The following is a 19,720-nucleotide window of genomic DNA, read 5'->3' on the forward strand; positions in this document are numbered from 1 at the left end:
TGTAGCAAGTGGCAGTGGCTGTGCTTAGCAGCTCAGTGACATTTGGCAGCTCTCCTATGTAGCCAGCAAAAAACAGTAATAGCAGCAGCAGCAGCAGGAAGAGTCACAGCCAGTCCTGGCTCCCGTGCAGTACACAGCCAGTCCTGGCTCCCATGCAGTACACAGCCAGTCCTGGCTCCCGTGCAGTACACAGCCAGTCCTGGCTCCCATGCAGTACACAGCCAGTCCTGGCTCCCATGCAGTACACAGCCAGTCCTGGCTCCCGTGCAGTGCACAGCCAGTCCTGGCTCCCGTGCAGTACACAGCCAGTCCTGGCTCCCATGCAGTACACAGCCACTCCTGGCTCCCGTGCAGTACACAGCCAGTCCTGGCTCCCGTGCAGTACACAGCCAGTCCTGGCTCCCGTGACAGTACACAGCCAGTCTTGACTCCCGTTTGACAGTACACAGCCAGTCCTGGCTCCCGTGGCAGTACACAACCAGTCCTGGCTCCCGTGACAGTACACAGCCAGTCCTGACTCCCGTTTGGCAGTACACAGCCAGTCCTGGCTCCCGTGCAGTACACAGCCAGTCCTGGCTCCCATGCAGTACACAGCCAGTCCTGGTTCCCGTGACAGTACACAGCCAGTCCTGACTCCTGTTTGGCAGTACACAGGCAGTCTTGACTCCCGTTTGGCAGTACACAGCCAGTCCTGGCTCCCGTGACAGTACACAGCCATCATCTGCCTCTACAGAGACATGTAGTTGATCTAATCACATACCTATCAACTGCACCTGATTTTTGCAAAACATCCCTGATTTGGCCTCACATTTTTGCCTTGCCCATCGTATTTTTTTTTTTTCTGGTAAATCACTGATTATATTTAATCAATAATTCCCTACATTGGAGTTTCATGTTTCTTATTGTTTAGAAAATGCATGCTGGTACATGTTGTTCTACTAACTTTTCAAGTGAATTACTGTAATATTTAGGTTCCCTGATTCTGTGCCTTTGTCTCCTCATTATATTTAGCTTTGCCCTAAATTCCTCATCAAAGAAGTCGAAAATTATTTTCGATAAATACTGAGATGAGCCAGGTGGCAATTAAAATGAACTCACAGCAAGTCAGAATCATGTGTGAGAGCATGACAGGCAGCAGTAGCAGACGTAAAGTCAGGGCAGACACTTCAGGAAAGGGAAAACTGACCATAGGATGAGTGGTCCCAAAAAAAATTGCATCATGAGTACAATAATGAGATTTATATCCACACAGGAGAAAAGGGACACAAAGCACTTCTTTATTACATATACATTTTTCCAAAATTTTACCTTTCTCTCTTTTTAGATCCCGACGAAGATAAATTGACAATCGATGCTTTTGATAGTAACTGCTGCAGTAGACTATGGTCTACTATGACTGGGTTTTTTTTGGACAAACATATCAGCAAGCTTACTCTATAAATACTCCCCCCATCTCTGTCTTCTGCTCTGTTTATCTCCTTTCTTGCCACATTAATACAGACAAAAGGCATTGCAGTGCTCTGCTACCCAATGAGCTGAAACCAAGTTTTTATAATAATGTGGTTTCAGCATTTAACTTCAGAATCTTACCTACCACTTGCTGCAAAGCCACATCTGTTATTAGTCTGTTCTGACTGTGAAAACTCCAGGAAGTCTCTCCCTTTCTCTGTCACTGATTCTACAATGAAGTTGATGAAATAATAAAAATCAGAGCTATCTAAAGTCAAATGAGAGTGTTGAAGACACTTTTCAAAGCTGAAGTCGGAGCATTATGCCAAATGCAGAATGCCTGACAGGTATGCACCCAGTGAGCTTAAATGCATGGCAGATGCTAAACCATGGCAAGGAAAAAGTATTATCTTTGCAGTGGAACTTAGGTTCTGTAACTACATAACAACATACATCTTCAAGATAGGGGAAAGTCTCAAGGTCAGAAATGTTATTGTTCAGATTTCTAGAACTGAGTCGTGCTACTTTCATATTGTCCAAATTAGTATTTACTAAATGGGTTTGCACATTAGTTGAATTTTACCTAAAAAAAAGCACCAAGGTGATATAAATGTTTTAATGTCATGATACAAGAGGTGTGGCCTACTCCTGTTAAAGAAGGAGGGACTGTTAATCACTTTGTCCCAGACAAACACATGCTAGATTCCACTGGAATGACATCAGTTAACTACAAAATTGTTAAAGTAAATTCTTTCATCTTTGGACTTCGGCATCATTCTTGGTGACAGCAGAGTACGGCTCAGCTTTAGGCATCATTATTGGTGATGGTACAATACGGCTCAGCATCCAACTTTCCTTTGTGGTAGATGTAGGAGCAGAACTCAGAAGTGTACATCTACATTTCCTGCAGGGTACATTGCCTAAAGTAATTCTTTCCTATGAGAGAAGCAACAAGGCCATTTTCATATCTAGGATGGTGAAGGGCCCTGGAGGTCCTTGGAATACTCATAATCCTAACACCACAGAGACAGCCTACTGTAAACCTTTCCTTGTTCAGTCTGCTGAGTGTGAGACTGGTATGCTTAACTATGGAATCGCCATTCACAAGCATCAGATGACTCTACAGACTTGGGGAGCCTCAATGGAGCAGTCTTGCAGTTTTGGTGATTTATAATGAAGGCGCATGTGGGTGTAGGTATGGCTAGAAATACACGAGTCCCTGGGTGACTGAAATTTATGCAGAGATATTTTTAAACACCTTAGCATACATTTGTAGGTTGTTACACTGCTGTTTACTGACATCTGGTTTTGTCAAGAGATGTGCAACCAAATTATGTATTTACATCTCTTGCATATGGAATCAGAGTGGTCCAGAATTGTGAGTAAATATAAGATGTTTGTAACACTGTCTCAAAACTCCTGAAGTTAATAGGCTAGCAATGGAAGGCATAAAAACAAGCTGTTCACGATGACAGCCTCAGTACTATTTTTTGGATGATGCAGTAATTCATAAACTATACAGATACAATAAATATAGACTTTCCACTTTCATCAAAAAATATATGACCTTGAGTGTAGTATTACACTAGAGAAAAGCTCATGAAAACTTGCATATATATATATATATATATATATATATATATATATATATATATATATATATACATATATATATGTGTGTGTGTATATACGTGTGTGTGTGTGTGTGTGTGTGTGTGTGTGTGTGTGTGTGTGTGTGTGTGTGTGTGTGTGTGTGTGTGTGTGTGTGTGTGTGTGTGTGTGTGAGTGTGTGTGTGTGTGTGTGCGTGTGTGTGTTTCCCTGTCTTTGTTGTCCTTATTTTTTTTTTTCATTAATGGCAGTTATTTTGGAATGATTCTGCTGACATTGGTTTCAATTCAAATGAAATACTACCCAGTCACCACAAATTTTGAACCCCTAAGTTTTTGTAATGGGAGGAGTTGCTTCTGTGTGCTATTTGTTTTGGGCATCATATAACATACAACATTTTAAGTGGCTGCAAAGCTCTTTTTTAATTTCTCCAAATCTTTTGGGTTTCTAATACCATGACAGGAATGGACCCCATTCCTAAGTCTAAGTACAATTAAAATTCATGAAATTAGTATTGTTTCACTCTTTGATGTCAGCCAAAAGTGCTCTTCGCAGCACCCGCAATATGCCCAGTAATGACTCCTTCTGCAGTTCATATGGAGTTACATGTATTGGTGTTTCTATATTACAAGATCGAAGCTTTACTTAATCAAATAAGTAAAGCTCAAACTTGTAATATCGAAACTGTAAATTGTCGAATGGACAATTTAACCCAGGGAAACACTTCCCTTGGCCGTTATATGGAGTATGCCCATTTCTCCAATTTGGAGCGATCTTGGAGTTGGTATATTTAGGTAGGGGATGTGTGGGGGGCACAGCCCCCCCTCATTGGGGCTTATGGGGTTCAAAGCCCCCCACTTGATTTCGGATGTAAAGGTTTTTTTTTTTTGATTCGGCCAAGGGAAGTGTTTCCCTTGGTTGAATCGGCCGTTCGGCAATTTTAGCTGTCAATATTCCAAGATCGAGTTTTAGTTATTTGATGAACTAAAGCTTCGATGTTGTAATATAGAAGCGTATTGGTAGCGTATTTAAATATGATTGTAGGATCTTTTTTATAAGACCCGTTGCTCCTACTACTATCGGAACTATCTGGGTATCCTTCTTCCATGTTGCTCTCATTTCTGCTTGCAGATCCTGATATTTTATAACTTTGTGTCTCTCTGTACATAGGACACTGTAATCACTTGGTGTAGTGAATTCAATGATCAATGCTACTCTTGTCTTTTTTTCTTGGACTACTCTATCTCCTGAAGAGCTCCTGTGATGATAAAGGGAGAATGAATATTTTGTACAGGTGGCAGCAAGGTATTCTTTTTATGGAAAATGTTCCTGCCTCCTGTTTATAGCCAAGCAGGTAGAAGTAAACCTGATGACTCATACTGTTAGGTCCTCTTAGGATATTTAACTTGTTCTGTTTTTGAAAGTCCATCTTCCAACCTCATTTTTCCTTCTTCACAAAAATCAGTGTCAGCTGGGTAGAAAGTAATAGCTGCCGGGATGTACAGCCCACTATTTATTTTTAATTTGCATCAAAATGAAGAACTCTGGGACCATGGGAGCCTATAGAAGCAGGGTTGTGGCTAATAGCTCATGGATATTTATGAAAAGGTGTGACTTGATAAGATAAATGAGGCAGTGGGCTATTAGGCCATTTTCCAGGTTTAAAAGAAAGTATTCCCTGTATAAGGGAATGGAATGTTATTAGGCCATTTTTAAATAAGGTGAAGAGCTATAAACAAGCAAGGGCATTAGCCTTGATGAGGATTCATTAAGTGGGCCAGAAGATCAGATGGGGCACACTGTTAGGTTATTTATGTTTAAATAAGTAGAGCCGACTGGAGACTCATTAAGTACTCGGATAGTCCACCTCTTATTGGACCACTAAGCCTTTAATATCTATAGTGTTATTAGCCAGTTCCACTTCACGCAAATATTGGCCCTGACTATACCCCCAGATGTCTGGTGGTGATGTGAGTGATAGCAGATGCCAGTTCTTCTATTCCAGGTTGATGGAGCTTCTGAAGCCCCATCTCAGGGGCTTCATATAGGGGAAGCCCAGGAGTTCACTTCAGTGCACAAGGGCTCAAGGGTGCAAGCCCAGCCATGGGATTATTCACTTATATTGAGCAATGCAAGTGTGTAAACTAAACACTGGCTTTGCCTTAATAATGGACTTTATACTCAACTTGCCAAACAATCAAGAAAGTTTTAAGAGCATTCTAAAATGTTCCCTCATAGTCAGACAATGGTCCTGATACTTAGCTATCATGTCTCCATCCTGCTATCTTCCCATGTCAGGAGCTGGGGGTGGGGGGTGAATTGGCTAGTCAAGGCCTGGTCTGTATGGTCTTGAAGATACAAGAGTCAAAAAAGTTAAATTAAAATCTATGCCTACATAACTACAGTATCACTCACATAAGGATGAAAAGACAAAAGGGGCATATTTCATCAGTGTTCTGTTTTCTCATTTTTTTTTCTATTTTTTTTTACCTTGGCTATTTGATTAATTAACCCCAGATCATCTCCACTTCCCCAAAGATAGACTTGTTTTAATTCAACAATGGCTCCTTTCATTGATAATTCATAGGAGCATAGGATCATAAGAAGTTACTATGCTATTGGCCCTGAGGCCCTTATAAACCTATCCAAGAATTTAGCCCATGTTTAGAAAAGTCAGCACCCTACGCCACTGTCCAGCAGGGACACAGGTGGAATCCCAGGGGTATATTTTCTGTTTCCCATCCAGTTATCCAGGTTGCACTCAAAAAGGGATAATGAGGTACTCTGCTTGACGTGGAGAGGGAGTCTATTCTACAGATCGGGGAGTCTCTGGGACACAAACCTGTCCCACCAACAAGTCCTATGGATGTCACAGACCAGGTTGAGGTTGCGCATGCGGGTTACTCGAGTGGAGCTTGACTTGTGAATATGCCATCAAGGTGGGGTCTGAGATTGCTTTGTATGCCAGGCAGAGGTCACCTCTGAGGAGTCTTTATGAAACTGAGTAGAGGGATATGATTTTTAGCCTATCTGTGTAGGGTATATGTTTGAGGCCCTGGAGTCTCCTGGTGAGGAACCTATGTGGTCTCTCCAGCTGTTGCATGTGCTTTGCGAGGTACATGCCAAAGGGGGCATTGTACTCAATAATTGGCCTTATAAGGGAAGAATACAGGGATGTTATGACCTCCTTGTCCCTGGATGAGATACCCTTACTTATGAGGTGGGCCATGTAGAAAGCTTTCCGTACAATGGAAGCAACATGGTGGTCAAAAGTCAGGTTGCTATCAACTTGGTTTCCCAAATCCCTCACAACTGATTGTGTGCTTAGGATGTTGTTATTAATGTGATAATATGTGGGGCTATCACTCCCCCCAAAGGGGATGATGATGCATTTTTTGGCATTCAGCTTAAGGCCATATTTCTGGCAGCAGTCATTTGATTGGGGTGAGACCCTCTTGGAGGATGTCCACATCACTTGGGGAATTGATGACCATGCCCAACTTGCAGTCATCTGAAAACTTGGTCAGCCATAATTCACTGCTTTTGGCCTGCACCTCTGAGAAGTATATCCTGAATAATAGAGGCCCCAAGACCGATCCCTGGGGTATGCCACTTGTTATGGGTCTATTGCGTGAGGTGTCTTCCCCTATTTTAATTAGGTGGGTTCTATCAGTGAGCCAGTTTGCTACCCATATGGTAACATATGGATTGATGCCTAGTTGAGAAAGTTTATCTATTATGCCTGAGTGGGGAATAGTGTTGAAGGCTTTAGCCAGGTCAAGGTAGGCGGTGTGCACTGTCTTCCCTTTGTCCATGGCTTTGGTAACTGTCTCAAAGAAGTCAACCAGATTTAACAGACATGGCCTCCCCTTGACAAAGCCAAATTGTGTGGGGTTGAGTGTTTGGAAGTTGCCAATGTCACTGTTAATAAGATCCATGATAAGCCATTCCATGGCCTTGTAATTCAGGCTAGTTAGGCTGATGGTCCTATAATTTCCTGGATCGGTGGATGCTCCACCTTTGTGTAAAGGGATGACAGTGGCTGTCCTCCACTTGGCTGGGAAAAAGCTGGTACTCCGGCTTTGGTTAAATAGGGTGCCTAATAGTGCTGCAAGTTCATGCCTTTGTTCATGTAGGATGCAGGCTGTGATGTTATCATGTCTCATGGAGACTGTATTTTTTTGCCTTTTAGAGGGCAGTGATGACCTGTTCCCTGGAGATAAGGGGAAGGGGACAGATACTGGGGATGTCCTGATTTACTGATGGGGAGACAAAGGTGTGAAGTTTTCGCTGAATCTGTCAGCCAGTAGGTTGGCTATATCTACAGCATTTGTGTATGTGGTGTCCTTTCCAATCAGTTCTGGGCAGATCTGGGTGCTTCCTTTGAGATTGCGGACATATGTGAAGAAGGCCTTATGATTGTCTCTAGTAGATGTGGCCATTTTGGACTCGAAGTTGGCTTTGGCGGATTTCACTAGTGCTCTTATTTTCTTGTTCAGGCTAAGGAGCGATTGCTTCCAATTGGGCACCTGCTCCTTCTTGGTCCTGGACAGCAATTTTTTTTCCTTTTGTTATATAGTTTATTTATTGCAGATGTCCAGCAGACAGGTTTACTATTCCTTGCGGAGGATGATTTTGGACTGTCAGGTATTCCTGTTTCCAAGCACCTACATAAGTGCTCGTATAGTACTTTGGTATAGATTTGGACATTAGTGCCAGAGGGGGAGGGGGCTGTAAAGCTGTTTATACCATCCCTCAGGAGGTTGTAATCAGCTTCCTTCATTAGAGGTTACTGAGTATGCATGTACTATACTTTGTAATGTGTTTGTGTAAAAATGAGACATTGTACAGACCTTAGCAGCTGATTTATAATGACAACATAGCAAGGCATATTCCAGAACATTACAGATTACTAAAGAAGTGTGTGAGGCCTCTTAAATTTCCTGTAAACACAGGAATGCCTACTGTAACTTAAGGTGGCTAGTAAAATATTTAATGGATATTTTATCCTAGTGCCGTAGCCAAGGAGGTTCTTCTGAGGATAAAGAAAAACCCAAACAAGTAACTTTTTCCCCATCTAATTCCCCATATATACAACCTTCTGGCTACTCAAACGACATATTTAGCTAGTGAAATAATGTAGCTTACTCACTTTGTTAGTGTAGTCAAGGAACAGTATGTCTAGAAGGGACAACCAGGCAAGTATGTATTTCCTGATCTATTTCATTAATGTAACAGCCAAGTCTCAACTGCAATGCTCAGATGGCTAACTTACTCCAAAAGTATAGATGAGAAAGGCTTCAATTATTTTAATATGAATCACTCTACAGTGAATTTTTAAATCAAGCAAACTGTAACTTGCGAATCCCAAAAAATGGCATAAAAATATTTTGCAGGAGAGCAACCTCCTGCACTTTTCATGTGAGGAGGGGAAAACCACCCACAATCCCAAAAGGTGTATATTCAAATTACACGGTTACACAACAGAAGCAGAAAAGTGAAAAATGTCACTAGCACCTCAGAGAGGCCTTACACTAACAGCAAGATCTCTTCTACTAATAGATGCCTATGAGATTTGGAGGAAGTTCAGTAAAAGAAATGTGATCAAAAGATGTTAACAAAAATGCAGAAGAGTTAAGTGTAGGGCTATCAATAAAAAAGTTGCAAATACATAAGATGGTGGTCTCAAAAGGGTCTATATCAGTACCTCAAAACACCCTCTCTTCGAACACCTAAACATTGACACCTAATGAGCGAAATCCGAAATGCACGAACGGCTACTTCCACAAATTTTTTCACAGGGTGAAAATTCATTTGGCCGTTATTGGGAATTTGCTCTTTTCTATGATGTAGAGTGATCTCGGAGTTGGTATATTTAGTTGGGGGGGGGGTGGAGGCAAAGCCCCCACTCGGTTAGGGTTTGAAAGTTTGTTTTCCTGTTGGTCGGCCAAGAGAATTTTTTTCCCTGTGATAAAATTTGTGGAAATAGCCGTTTGTACACTTTGGATTTCACTGATTAGGTGTTGATGTTTAGGTATTCGAAGAGCTGGTGTTTCGTTGTTGTAATATAGACCTGTCACACAAGTATGTAGACAAAATAAAAAGCAGCACAAAAGCGAATGAAGAAATAGTTTAACAAAACAAAAAACAGTGAGGGATATCTTCAGGGATAGTACATAGTCTTCTGTCTTTGCTTGACAAGTACCTAGGCTACAACCTAATTTCTCATAGGTGTGACTGGGTAATATAAAGAAATGAAGACTACCTGTAACTGCATAAGGCCAGGGTGAAGTGTGCAAGTGGTTGCTTCCAGTGTGGCTAAGGAGAATGTACTGAAAAAGAAGAGGAACCATTAATTAAGACATCATTGCATTCTGCAGAGCTCATTTTCATGAATAACAGAGAAGGAGAAACATTTTAAATCTATGAAGTTCCCAGTATACCCAGAGGTTTGGAGCTGTGACAAGATGAGTCAGCACTGATCTAGGATGGGCACATCTTTTGCTCCAGAAGAATAACTTTGTTGAAGTAAAGTGATGACCAGGTTCTTGGACACATCGCTGTGGACAAAAGTACTTCAGCATTGTGAATTACAAAGATCTAGTGTGTAGATAACTTCTGCTTCAACGTTGCAGGTGAGTTCATGTCAGTCCAAGTGTGGGACTGAGTGGTCACAGGGTAGCGTTTGCCTGAGGAATGGGCAAGGTGGCATCTGCCCTGACATCTTTCAGAATCTTCTACTTCAGTATTGCAGGCAAGTCCATATTATGCCAACAGTGTGTGTGTGCGTGTGTGTGGGGGGGGGGGGGGACTGTCAGTGGTCACAACATGGCATTTGTCTGAGGAATTGTACTTGACATCTTTCAGAAAATCCCACATCATTACTCATGAGTGAAATATCCTTTGCACATTCTTTTGGTACTGATGAGGGGGATGCTAATGTTATTTCAAACCAATTAGGAGCTGTCCCATCTCTATTTCATGCTCTGAAGGGGAAGGAGAGTTGATCTGGCATAATCATACCAGAGATCTTATATCCCTACCTAAACATCAAATGTGAGTTATGAAGATAATGTTCACATCAGAGGCTGCTAGCTACCCATATGCTAAAATTATGTTAGCCTCTCCCCCCTCTCAGTGTAGGAAAGCTACACTATGACTGCTCCCTGAACAGCTTTCTGGCACTTTTGACCACTTCTTAACTTAACTTAACCATATCACCTGTGGAAGTCGAACTGTTACTCTGGTAGAATGTTCCTGAATATATACGTTCACAGAACGTTGTGTTCCTGGTCACACCCATAATAATTCTCATGATTCCCTTACCTTAGGGATGCAGTATCTTTTGATCTTTATCTGTGCCCTTGATTAACTATAAGGCAATTGTATACCCCAGATTTCATCATGCATAGCACAGACTCCTTTAGGAGAGACAGCATTCATTCAACCTATGACCTTCTAATAGCAACCCATGACTTTCTAGTAGAAGACATTAGGGCTTCTGGGAACCAGAAGCCCATTCCATTATTCTAGCAGATGTGGGTTTATCTTCCAATTTACACAGGTTCCTTCATCTGTCGGTCAAAAGCACAGCGGTTATTTATTTTGCATGCATACTGCTTCTTTTGCTACATTGGGAAATAGCTCACTGTTCTGTTCACATGTGTGTTTGTCAGCAACGTCAGGGTGACCTGTCAGATGACCTATTTGTAAGGATGTACTTCTGCTACAACAGATGCATAAATGACGACCATGATATACACACGCACACACGTAAGTAATACCATGAGCAGATGAAGCAACTAAACCACAAGAGATAAGCAGCCTGACTCTAAGGCAATCTCATTAAAATTATAATACAAGGACAGCAAAAAGGGTGAACAAATGACAAATGCATTCTGAACTGAAAAACCATCATGACTACTAAAGCAATTAGTGATGTAAAATATAATCACACAAACTCTGAAGTTTTCCTCTTAAGAAAAACTCTCAACATGTATGGCTCATCTCATGTATCTCTAACAGTACACTTTCTAAAATATGTTAAGCATTTTAGTTCTAAATAACACCTGTAACATAGGGAGAAGGTTATTTTGCGCCCATCATAATGTAATTCTGAAGTATTAATTTGTAAATCAGACTTATACTAATGGAAAAAGGTCCAGTCTGATCTTCCTTTCTCCGTTGCTGCTTTTTAAGATATCTCACTATGTTAAACTCTTTTAACATAGTGAGACACCTTTTAAAAAGCAACAGAGACCTTCCTTTCTACGTTGCTTCCACACACAGCTCTGATGTACTGCGTAAGCATACACATGCGCAGTACATCAGAAATGCCGCAGAATACTGGACAGCTGCAGAAGGGCAGCAAGGAGGCATTATATAATGCCATTATTTAAGAAAAGTAAGTATTTTTTTTCTTAAATGTCATTGTATAATAGCAATGACCCACTCCTGGGTGTGGGTAATGCTGGATTTACCCACGGTTGCCTTTGTATGGGCACTCAGGCTTCGCCCTTGTGACCAAACCACACCAACCGTGGGCAAATCCAGCATTACCCATACCCAGGCGTGGGTTATTGCCTAATTGCATTATGTGTTCTGCTTCCATTTTCATGTGTGATCACTTGCCACAGTTTTACCCATACATAATGCATTGGACATTTTGCTGAAGAAATGTTAACGGTTCAGCCAGATGTATGAATTTTAATTAACATATTCCAATTGTGGGATTTTCTTTGATGCCTGTTCAATACCCACTTTACTGTACCACTTATACCCCCTTTGGTTCCCGCTTTTCTCCAGTTTACCACAAGCTATTTATTCCCAGTTTAGTGGTTTTAGTTGTGCTATGCTGTCCCTTGGTCATGTGTCCCTTTTTTTATTGTTTTTTGGACTTTTTTTTTTGCTTGTGTACTGGAAAAAGATACAGCAATAGCATGCAGCTGTCTGCCATTGTCTCCTTACATAAAGCTTTAGCAATTTTACAATGAGAAGGAAAGACAAATTTAGTCCCTTGGGTTTCCAAAATGCTGCTCCACCGAAAAAAAGAAAGAAGAAAAGAAGAAAAAAAAGAAAAAAATCAGTGCTGTGTATATGGTATAGGTGCTGATTCTATTCTTGAAGCATGCAATGTATTATAGCAGGATATTTTTAGTCAACAGTACTAAACGTTGACTGCAGTCTTTACTAGAATTTTTTTTTATTAAAATCCAATGATTATTTTAAATTGTAGCTTACTATTTAATATTACCTGAAACTGTGTACTGGGGGCTAAGCAAGCTGGAGGGGGTCTCTATCACGTTGTCGAACTTTTAAAAGTTCGAACGTCATATGGTCGACACCATATGATCGAACTTTTAAAAGTTTGAACGTTTCAACGGAGATCTCTGTACAGTGCGGAAGGGGAAGATTTCCCTTTCTGCACTATAGTGCAATCTCTGAGTTTGTAGATTTAAAGAGTGGGGTTGTGTCAGGGTGCAGCCCCCCATGTGGGGGTAAACCATTCAGGTAGGTTTTTTCTTTGGTTTATTTTTTTTATTACATTTTCGAACTTTTAAAAGTTTGATCATGTGGTGTCGACCATATGACATTCAAACTTTTAAAAGTTCGATTATGTAATATAGGCGCAGCTGGAGGTTTACTTCTGAAGATGAACTTTGGGAAGATGCAAGTTCTTGTCCTACACAAGGTACTTTATCTAATACTTTAATGTATGAAAGAAGCGTTTCAGAGCTGTGTTCCTCAAGGACAATATAGATTATATAGTTCCTATAGCAGGTTACTATATTATTTTATCTTCCTAGAAACACACAAATGTGAAACTTAAGATGTAAGACATAACAACACCCTCATCTACTTTTCTCTGAAACCATACTCCCTTTCTTTACTTGCTACATAAATAAAAATAGAATAGAAAATAGAAGTAAGACATTTCTGTATTCTGGTCAAAGTTCCTCTATTCACCAAAAAGTTGTACAGAATTCATGTCATACCCTAAATTCTATTGTTTCTAGAACCATGTATTGTAACCTCAGGTACACAGAGTGCTGTATAATCCTGTCACTTCGGTTCTTAAAACTGCACTTCAAACATACTGTACACAACTGCCTGCATTTGTATACTATATGCCTTGCCATATTTAGGGAAAAACCTGCTCTCCTCCAGAGCACCCTTCTATGTTACACTCTAAACACTTTTATATCTAAAACACTCTTTAGCACTCCAAATTACATCTCATTAGGAAGTCATATTATACCTCAGACATCTGCCCTGTTCATAAACCAAAACCCATCACTTGAAGTTCATTACAATGTATTCTAAATGAAAATCCCAGCCAGAGACCCCTGTTATCATTCTAAACCTCTTTCATATAAAAATCCACATAACAAACTGCCAACCACATCTTCATAATATAAAATGTTCTAAAACATTCCAAGCCTTGTGTTGCATGCATGGAACAAGGGCTGCCCTTTTATTCATCAGACCATTTCTTATCTACTTCCCAGGCTGGACATCTGTTACTCCTGAACTTACTCAGCTCACTGATCAATTTAAAACTCTGTTTTCTTCCAAACCCTATCATTTTCCAAACTTTATGTTGTATGAACTTAAAGCTCTCTCTCAAAATCAAAATTTCCTATTAAATTTTAAATCAATATTGCTTTCAGAATCCCACAATTCCTAGCTATCAGCAAATCTAATGATACACTTCATGCCCCATACCCAGAATCTTGTGTTATACTCCAAAAAGCCTCATTCATTCTAGGATCTCATCTAATATTAAGCTAACTTTGTATTCAATAATTCCATGTTACACATCAAACACAGATTATTTTATAGTGCCATGTTATAGTCTAGAGCCTAGTCCTACAAAAAATTACAATCCAAACCCCAATATTATCCAGAACCTCAAATTCTGCTGCAAACATTCAGCCATTCAAAAAACAACAAAATAACGATAAACAAATCCATATAAAGTAAAATATATATATATGTACATAGGTGTGTGTGACTGTGTGCGTGTGTGTGTGTGTGTGTGTGTGTGTGTGTGTGTGTGTGTGTGTGTGTGTGTGTGTGTGGGTACATGCATGAATTTGTGCATATGTGGTATGAACAAGTGCATAGATTAAATATGCATTTGTGACTCTGAGGATAGGCCTCTGATAAGGCCTGCTCCCATGTGGATAAAGTCCATTCATAAATAAGGGTGTCTGATATGACAAGAGAGGTCATATGTATTACACCAACAGCTTGTCTTAATATTATATAGAGACCAGTAGCATTGTAGATGTTCAAGTCAGATTCCTACAACCTACATGGCACAGGACACAGCTCTGTCAGACAGGGTGCAGAACATGAAAGGGGCTGCATATCTAGGTTATATCCTACCAGGAATTCAGGCTTTGTATGTATGATAACAACTTCAGACCAGCAGGATTGTTTTATGGACCGAATTTCCACTTAAAGCTGATGCTGAAGTGTATCAGTCACAGAAATAGTGGAAAGTTTTGAATGTTATATGAATGTCTCACTCATCAATATTTATTAGAACACATTCACATAGATACCAGAATTGTTATCTCCAGTTCATAGTTCTTATCCCCTAATGGTACACAAAGATCACAATCTAACAGAGACCTCTCAGTGACTATGTTAATAAATATGCAGAGTCTAGCTTAACACAAAGGCTACATGTCTTTCTGTCTTTCTTTCTTTCTTTCTTTCTCTTTTTAGTTCCTAGCTTACATTTGCATCTTACTAATTCTATCCTAGTAACCACTGGCCATGCTTCTTAACTGGATAAATGTAATCTTCAGTCATCATTTATTAACTCTGTTCGCTTTTTTTCCATTTCTGATTGTGTTGCTCTAGTGAACAATGCTTCAAACCAGTCCAAAACATGCATGCGTAACAGAAATTATTTCAGGAGGTAACTTTTCTTTATTATCATGAGGAATATCGCTTTAACATACTAATTTTTGCTTTGCTAGTTTCAGAGACAGTACTACTGTCAAAAGGTAATTTCTCGGTTTCTGTGACCACATATTTTTCAAGACCTGATTTTGTTCTTCTGCTGTTATGACATTAACTAACAAATTAAACACTTTTTCAAATCATTAAAATAAATACTGCTGATTACATTTACTGCCCTTTCCCACAAAAAAGAAGAATTTTTAAAACTTTATATTTTAAGAAAAGAGTTGAATAATTTCAAATAGATTTGTCTTGGTAATGGGCTTACACAGACTCATTTCAACATTTTATTGATGAAAAATGTGAAATATTGATAATAAATCAAGGAAAGGTCCCTTAATCTGCCTTAGTGCATGGTGTGAAACCAGTTGTTGCAGAAAGATAGTTACTGGGATGGACAGAACTTATGCTTGTTTACCGTCTTATCCAAAAGGTATAACTTTTGCAGAGTAATATAATTCACAACACAGTACAGCTTCAGTTATAAACAGAAAACTTATATGTGTCTGGCATACAAGGCCATTTCAGACCCAGCCTTGATGGAGTTGCTGCATATCTGTAAGACAAACTCCACTCGCGGAACCCACATGCAAGGCATTAACCTGGTCTGTGACATTAATAGAACTTGTTGGTGGGATATTTTTGTGTCTCAAAAACTCCCCCCGTCTGTGGAATAGACTCCCTCTCCATGTCAAGCAGAGTACCTCTCTAGCCCTCTTTAAGAGAACCTGGACGACTGGATGGGAAACAGGAAATACATCCCTGGTATCCCAGCTGTGTCCCTGCTGGACAGGGGAAACAGGTGCTGACTTTGAGGGAACATGGGCAAAATTCTTGGCTAGGCTTATAAGGGTCTCTGGACCAATAGCCTAGTATCATCCTATGACCCTATGAACCTATGTAATGTGATTCCCTCTGAAGAAGGTGCTGAGGAAAGAACAGTGGTAGGTGAAGCCAATGGAGAGGCAAGAAAGTCTGCATAAGCTGAGGATATGAATACAGGGCACTTAAAGTTGTGGTAAAAAGTGCAAATAGTTATACAAAAGGCTGCATAAATGAATGAAGGAATAAAAACTTTCAGATGTGTCACACTAAAATGATTAAGGTGCAGAAGAAGAAAGATCTGAAGGGACCAATAGCTTGGAAAATGAACCACTCCAGCAAGTGCACAAAAAAGTCTGTGAGTTTAGCATAGAAAATTAAGTCTGTCAGCTGCTGAGGGTTATTCTGTAATACTGGGTTTGACTCCTTCTTTCTCCATTTGCCCACTCTGTGAGTCTGGGCAAGCAATTTAAATAGACAGTGCTAATGGGTAGTTTGTGAAAACAGGAATTTGTATTTAGCAGGCTTACCCAGTTAATCAAACAAACAAATAAACAAACAAGGCTGCTTGATATCATGTCTATAAAAAGACATCAGGTTAAGTTGCATTTTAACACATGATACAAACTGCATGCAGTAACTCATATTGGGAAATTATAGTTCAAAGCAATGAAGTATTTTCTTGTCTCTAAAACCAGCACCATTCGCACCAGAGCATCTCCTTGGTTTTAGCTCTACAGAATGATTGATAGAACTCACTGTTCTGGAAGCCATTCTGCAGAAAATCTACAAGAATGGTTGGAGGAGCACAGAGCAGACAAGATGGCAAGAAATTTAAGGACAGACAAACTGAAAATACTGAACATATTTACCCTAGAAGAAAATATATAGAGCAAATATGACATACAAAGTTTTGAAGTCATATGGTGCATTGGTTAATATCCTAAGACAGAAGCGCATAGTTGCTCAAAAAAAGCATATGCAAATTCCTGAAAGTGGTGACTTCATATTAGAGTTGAAGTTGCAATCTTGCAATGCTTTGGGCTCCACTGGAGCTCTGTATCAGTTTTATGCAGTGTTGGAATTCATGTCTTTGAAAAGGATCCGTTGCCCAGCCTACCTACCCAGTTAACAAACAGAAAATAAATGAATACATGCTGATAAGTTAGAAACTGGGTTGAAATGCACTGGCTGATGATATTACAGACTTACAATGATGACATTTAGCAAAGGGTAGGGAAGAAGATGAAAAGAAGATCGGGATTTAGGATGGCAGGAGCTGGGAACTGTGTAAAGTATGGGTGAACAATTCAAATCTACATTTTTCCACTAACTTCAACTTTGACAATGGGAAATTACATAGTGTAAGGTCAGAACCCTAAAGGTTTTTTTTTTAAAGCTATTAATATGAAGGATTTTGGCTAGCATCTGTTAATGAGGTTTGAGTTTGTGAGCCTCCATTTGAATACTGTGTGACTCTAAGCAAGTCACTTAACCACACAGTGGTAAGAAATGGAGTCAGAAAAAGGTCTTTGTGGACCAGTGCTCTACCCTGGTTAGCAAATACCAATAAATAAGCTAATGTCCTGCTTTCTGAGCCATTAGATTTAATAGTATTGCAGGCCATCATTAACATATAGTGCTTTGCCAAATAAATTGAATTATTTAATTAAATTTGGAAGTAAGGGCACAGCATATTATTTTGAAGTCTGTGACAATAGTTCAAATGGCGTGACCAGAGCATGTGGTGAATTTTTCTTCACTGCAGAAGCTTAACAATTAGCCACAATTAGATTTAGTGTGGTTTAACAAGGAAATGCAGGAAAAGAAAAAGCCTGGTACATTTGTGAAGCAGCATAAAACAATCATGTTGTCAGCGTACTACCCTCTTCTGCATTATTAAAAAAAAATAAATAAATCTCACGGGTTGTACATATTGGATAATAAAGTAACACTCCTCAAGTAGAAAGCACTTCTGATTACTGCTGTTAAGGTCCCAGTAATAAATGTCTTTCTGTTACAGACTTCAGTAACAGGGTTGTAGATGTCACCCTTCTCAACTTGTCTACCATCAAGTAATTCAAACCAGAAATTTGGCTTTTAAACACTAACATGAAAAAGGTTTTACATATTCAGAAATTGTTAGGTAATTCTTTCACAGTTATAGTAAAAGCCTCTCTGTATATGTGTCTGGGGTGTTTCTTACGAATAATATAGACCTGTACAACAGGACCAGACTCTGTTATGCTATGTACATAATCTGAAATGTTAAGCTATTATCATATTCTTCACAGGATATTCTAAGTAAGAAAGCAACTAGCAGCTATAAAACAACATCAAAATTAAAAATCTTTACTACACAGAACTCGATGTGTAAGAAATTATTAAGCAACTAAATTCATTTGAAAATGACTTGGCAACAAGGCATCAGCTGCATTAAGGTCAGTCCAGAGTTTGACAATGTAAATATACTATAAACCAGGTCTACTGTGTACTGAGAATGACACCGCATTTGTCACAAAAGTTTAATGCCGAGCGGCACTGTGGTATTTTTATTTTTTTATTTTTTATTTATTTATATTTTTTGCTCTACTGGAGCAAAAGAAATAGAAAAGAAAGAGAATATTATTCATATCAGTTTGTAAAGCAAAGGTTTAGAAAAATATTAAACAGACAAGTAGGTTACAAAGTATGATGCACTTACCAGGTAAACAGCACTATTTCTTTCTACCCCAGCTTATAAGAATGAGCAAAAAAGGAAGAACAGCACCGAAGTAAAAAGGAAACCACAAGCGTTTGTTCTAGCCTGCCAGTACTACATCACATATATACAGCATTTAACAGCTGGTAGTCTAACAAAACAAGCTACAAAGCAACACAAACTGAATATTACTTTTATTATTAACATTTAATTATTTATTTCATAAATTATTTAATTTTTTTCTTTTATGGCATTACTGGTCCAGTCTGCAACTAGAATAAAGAGAACAAGTCTGCAAGTCCCTGTAAACTCATGGGAAACTTTTACTATTTAAATCAGTGCACCCATTTTATATTAACTAGTACGTCTAAGGGAATGATTTGCTTTGGGTCACGTAATTAATATTTAATAATGTGTTATCTATGGCTGGGTTGTGCTTTAAATTAGTATTGTCTGAACCAAATTATAAAATATTCTCATTTATGTACTATTCCCTCTCCTCTACCTCCCTCACATTCATATTCAATATTCAATAAACCTGTTTTTAAACGTTCTTCAAAAACAAGTAAAATAAAGCATAAAAAGTGCTATAAATACCTGTTTGTAAAATGTAGCAGGTTGTTTTAAGTACAGAGAAGGTTGATTGCTGTGATATGTGACTAGTTACGTATTTTCAGTGCTAACTAATGTCAGTTAAACTACAAATAACACCTTATGTGCAATAGTCATCTCCCTGAATAGGACTGGCACTGCTTCTGTCTCTTTTGTAACAAATATCTAGGAAAGGGGGTACCTTCTCAGAGTTGAATGATGTACTTTTTTTTCCTCTGGACAGCTGTAGGGTGCAGTCTCAGCAAACAGTGACATCCAAGACCATCGAAATAGTTGTTTCATAAAAGGATACTAAGGGCTATATCCCTTTCAGTCAGGGAGCAGGAACAGAGTAATTTTATCAGGGATGCATTCATTGCTGAAAGAAGTAAACCAGACTACTTCATCTCTCTTTTTTTCAGGAAAAGCATCTGAATTTTGCCAATGTTTTCTGAGAACTCTGTTTAGGTTTTGGAATACATGTTCTTTTACCACTCCCCTTTCGAATTTCAGACAAGACTTCATGCTATTTGTTCAGTTTTCAGATTAGTAAATTCCACATTTCTTCTCGT

At 39.2% G+C, this 19,720-nt stretch overlaps 1 protein-coding gene across 3 annotated transcripts in view; it reads right to left on the reverse strand.

Moving 5' to 3' along the window:
• LOC122809404 (junctional adhesion molecule-like) overlaps nt 1-18,600 on the reverse strand; it is a 286,702-nt gene extending 268,102 nt beyond the window's left edge. For all 3 annotated transcript variants that reach the window (XM_044080875.1, XM_044080874.1, XM_044080873.1), the window contains exon 1: nt 18,561-18,600. The gene's annotated coding sequence lies outside the window, so the exon portion shown is untranslated. The remainder of the gene's footprint in view (nt 1-18,560) is intronic.
• Between the last annotated feature and the right edge of the window lie 1,120 nt (nt 18,601-19,720).

The sequence above is a fragment of the Protopterus annectens genome, chromosome 8.part0 (genome assembly GCF_019279795.1).
Source record: "Protopterus annectens isolate FY-2018-M chromosome 8.part0, PAN1.0, whole genome shotgun sequence".
NCBI lineage: Eukaryota > Metazoa > Chordata > Ceratodontiformes > Protopteridae > Protopterus > Protopterus annectens.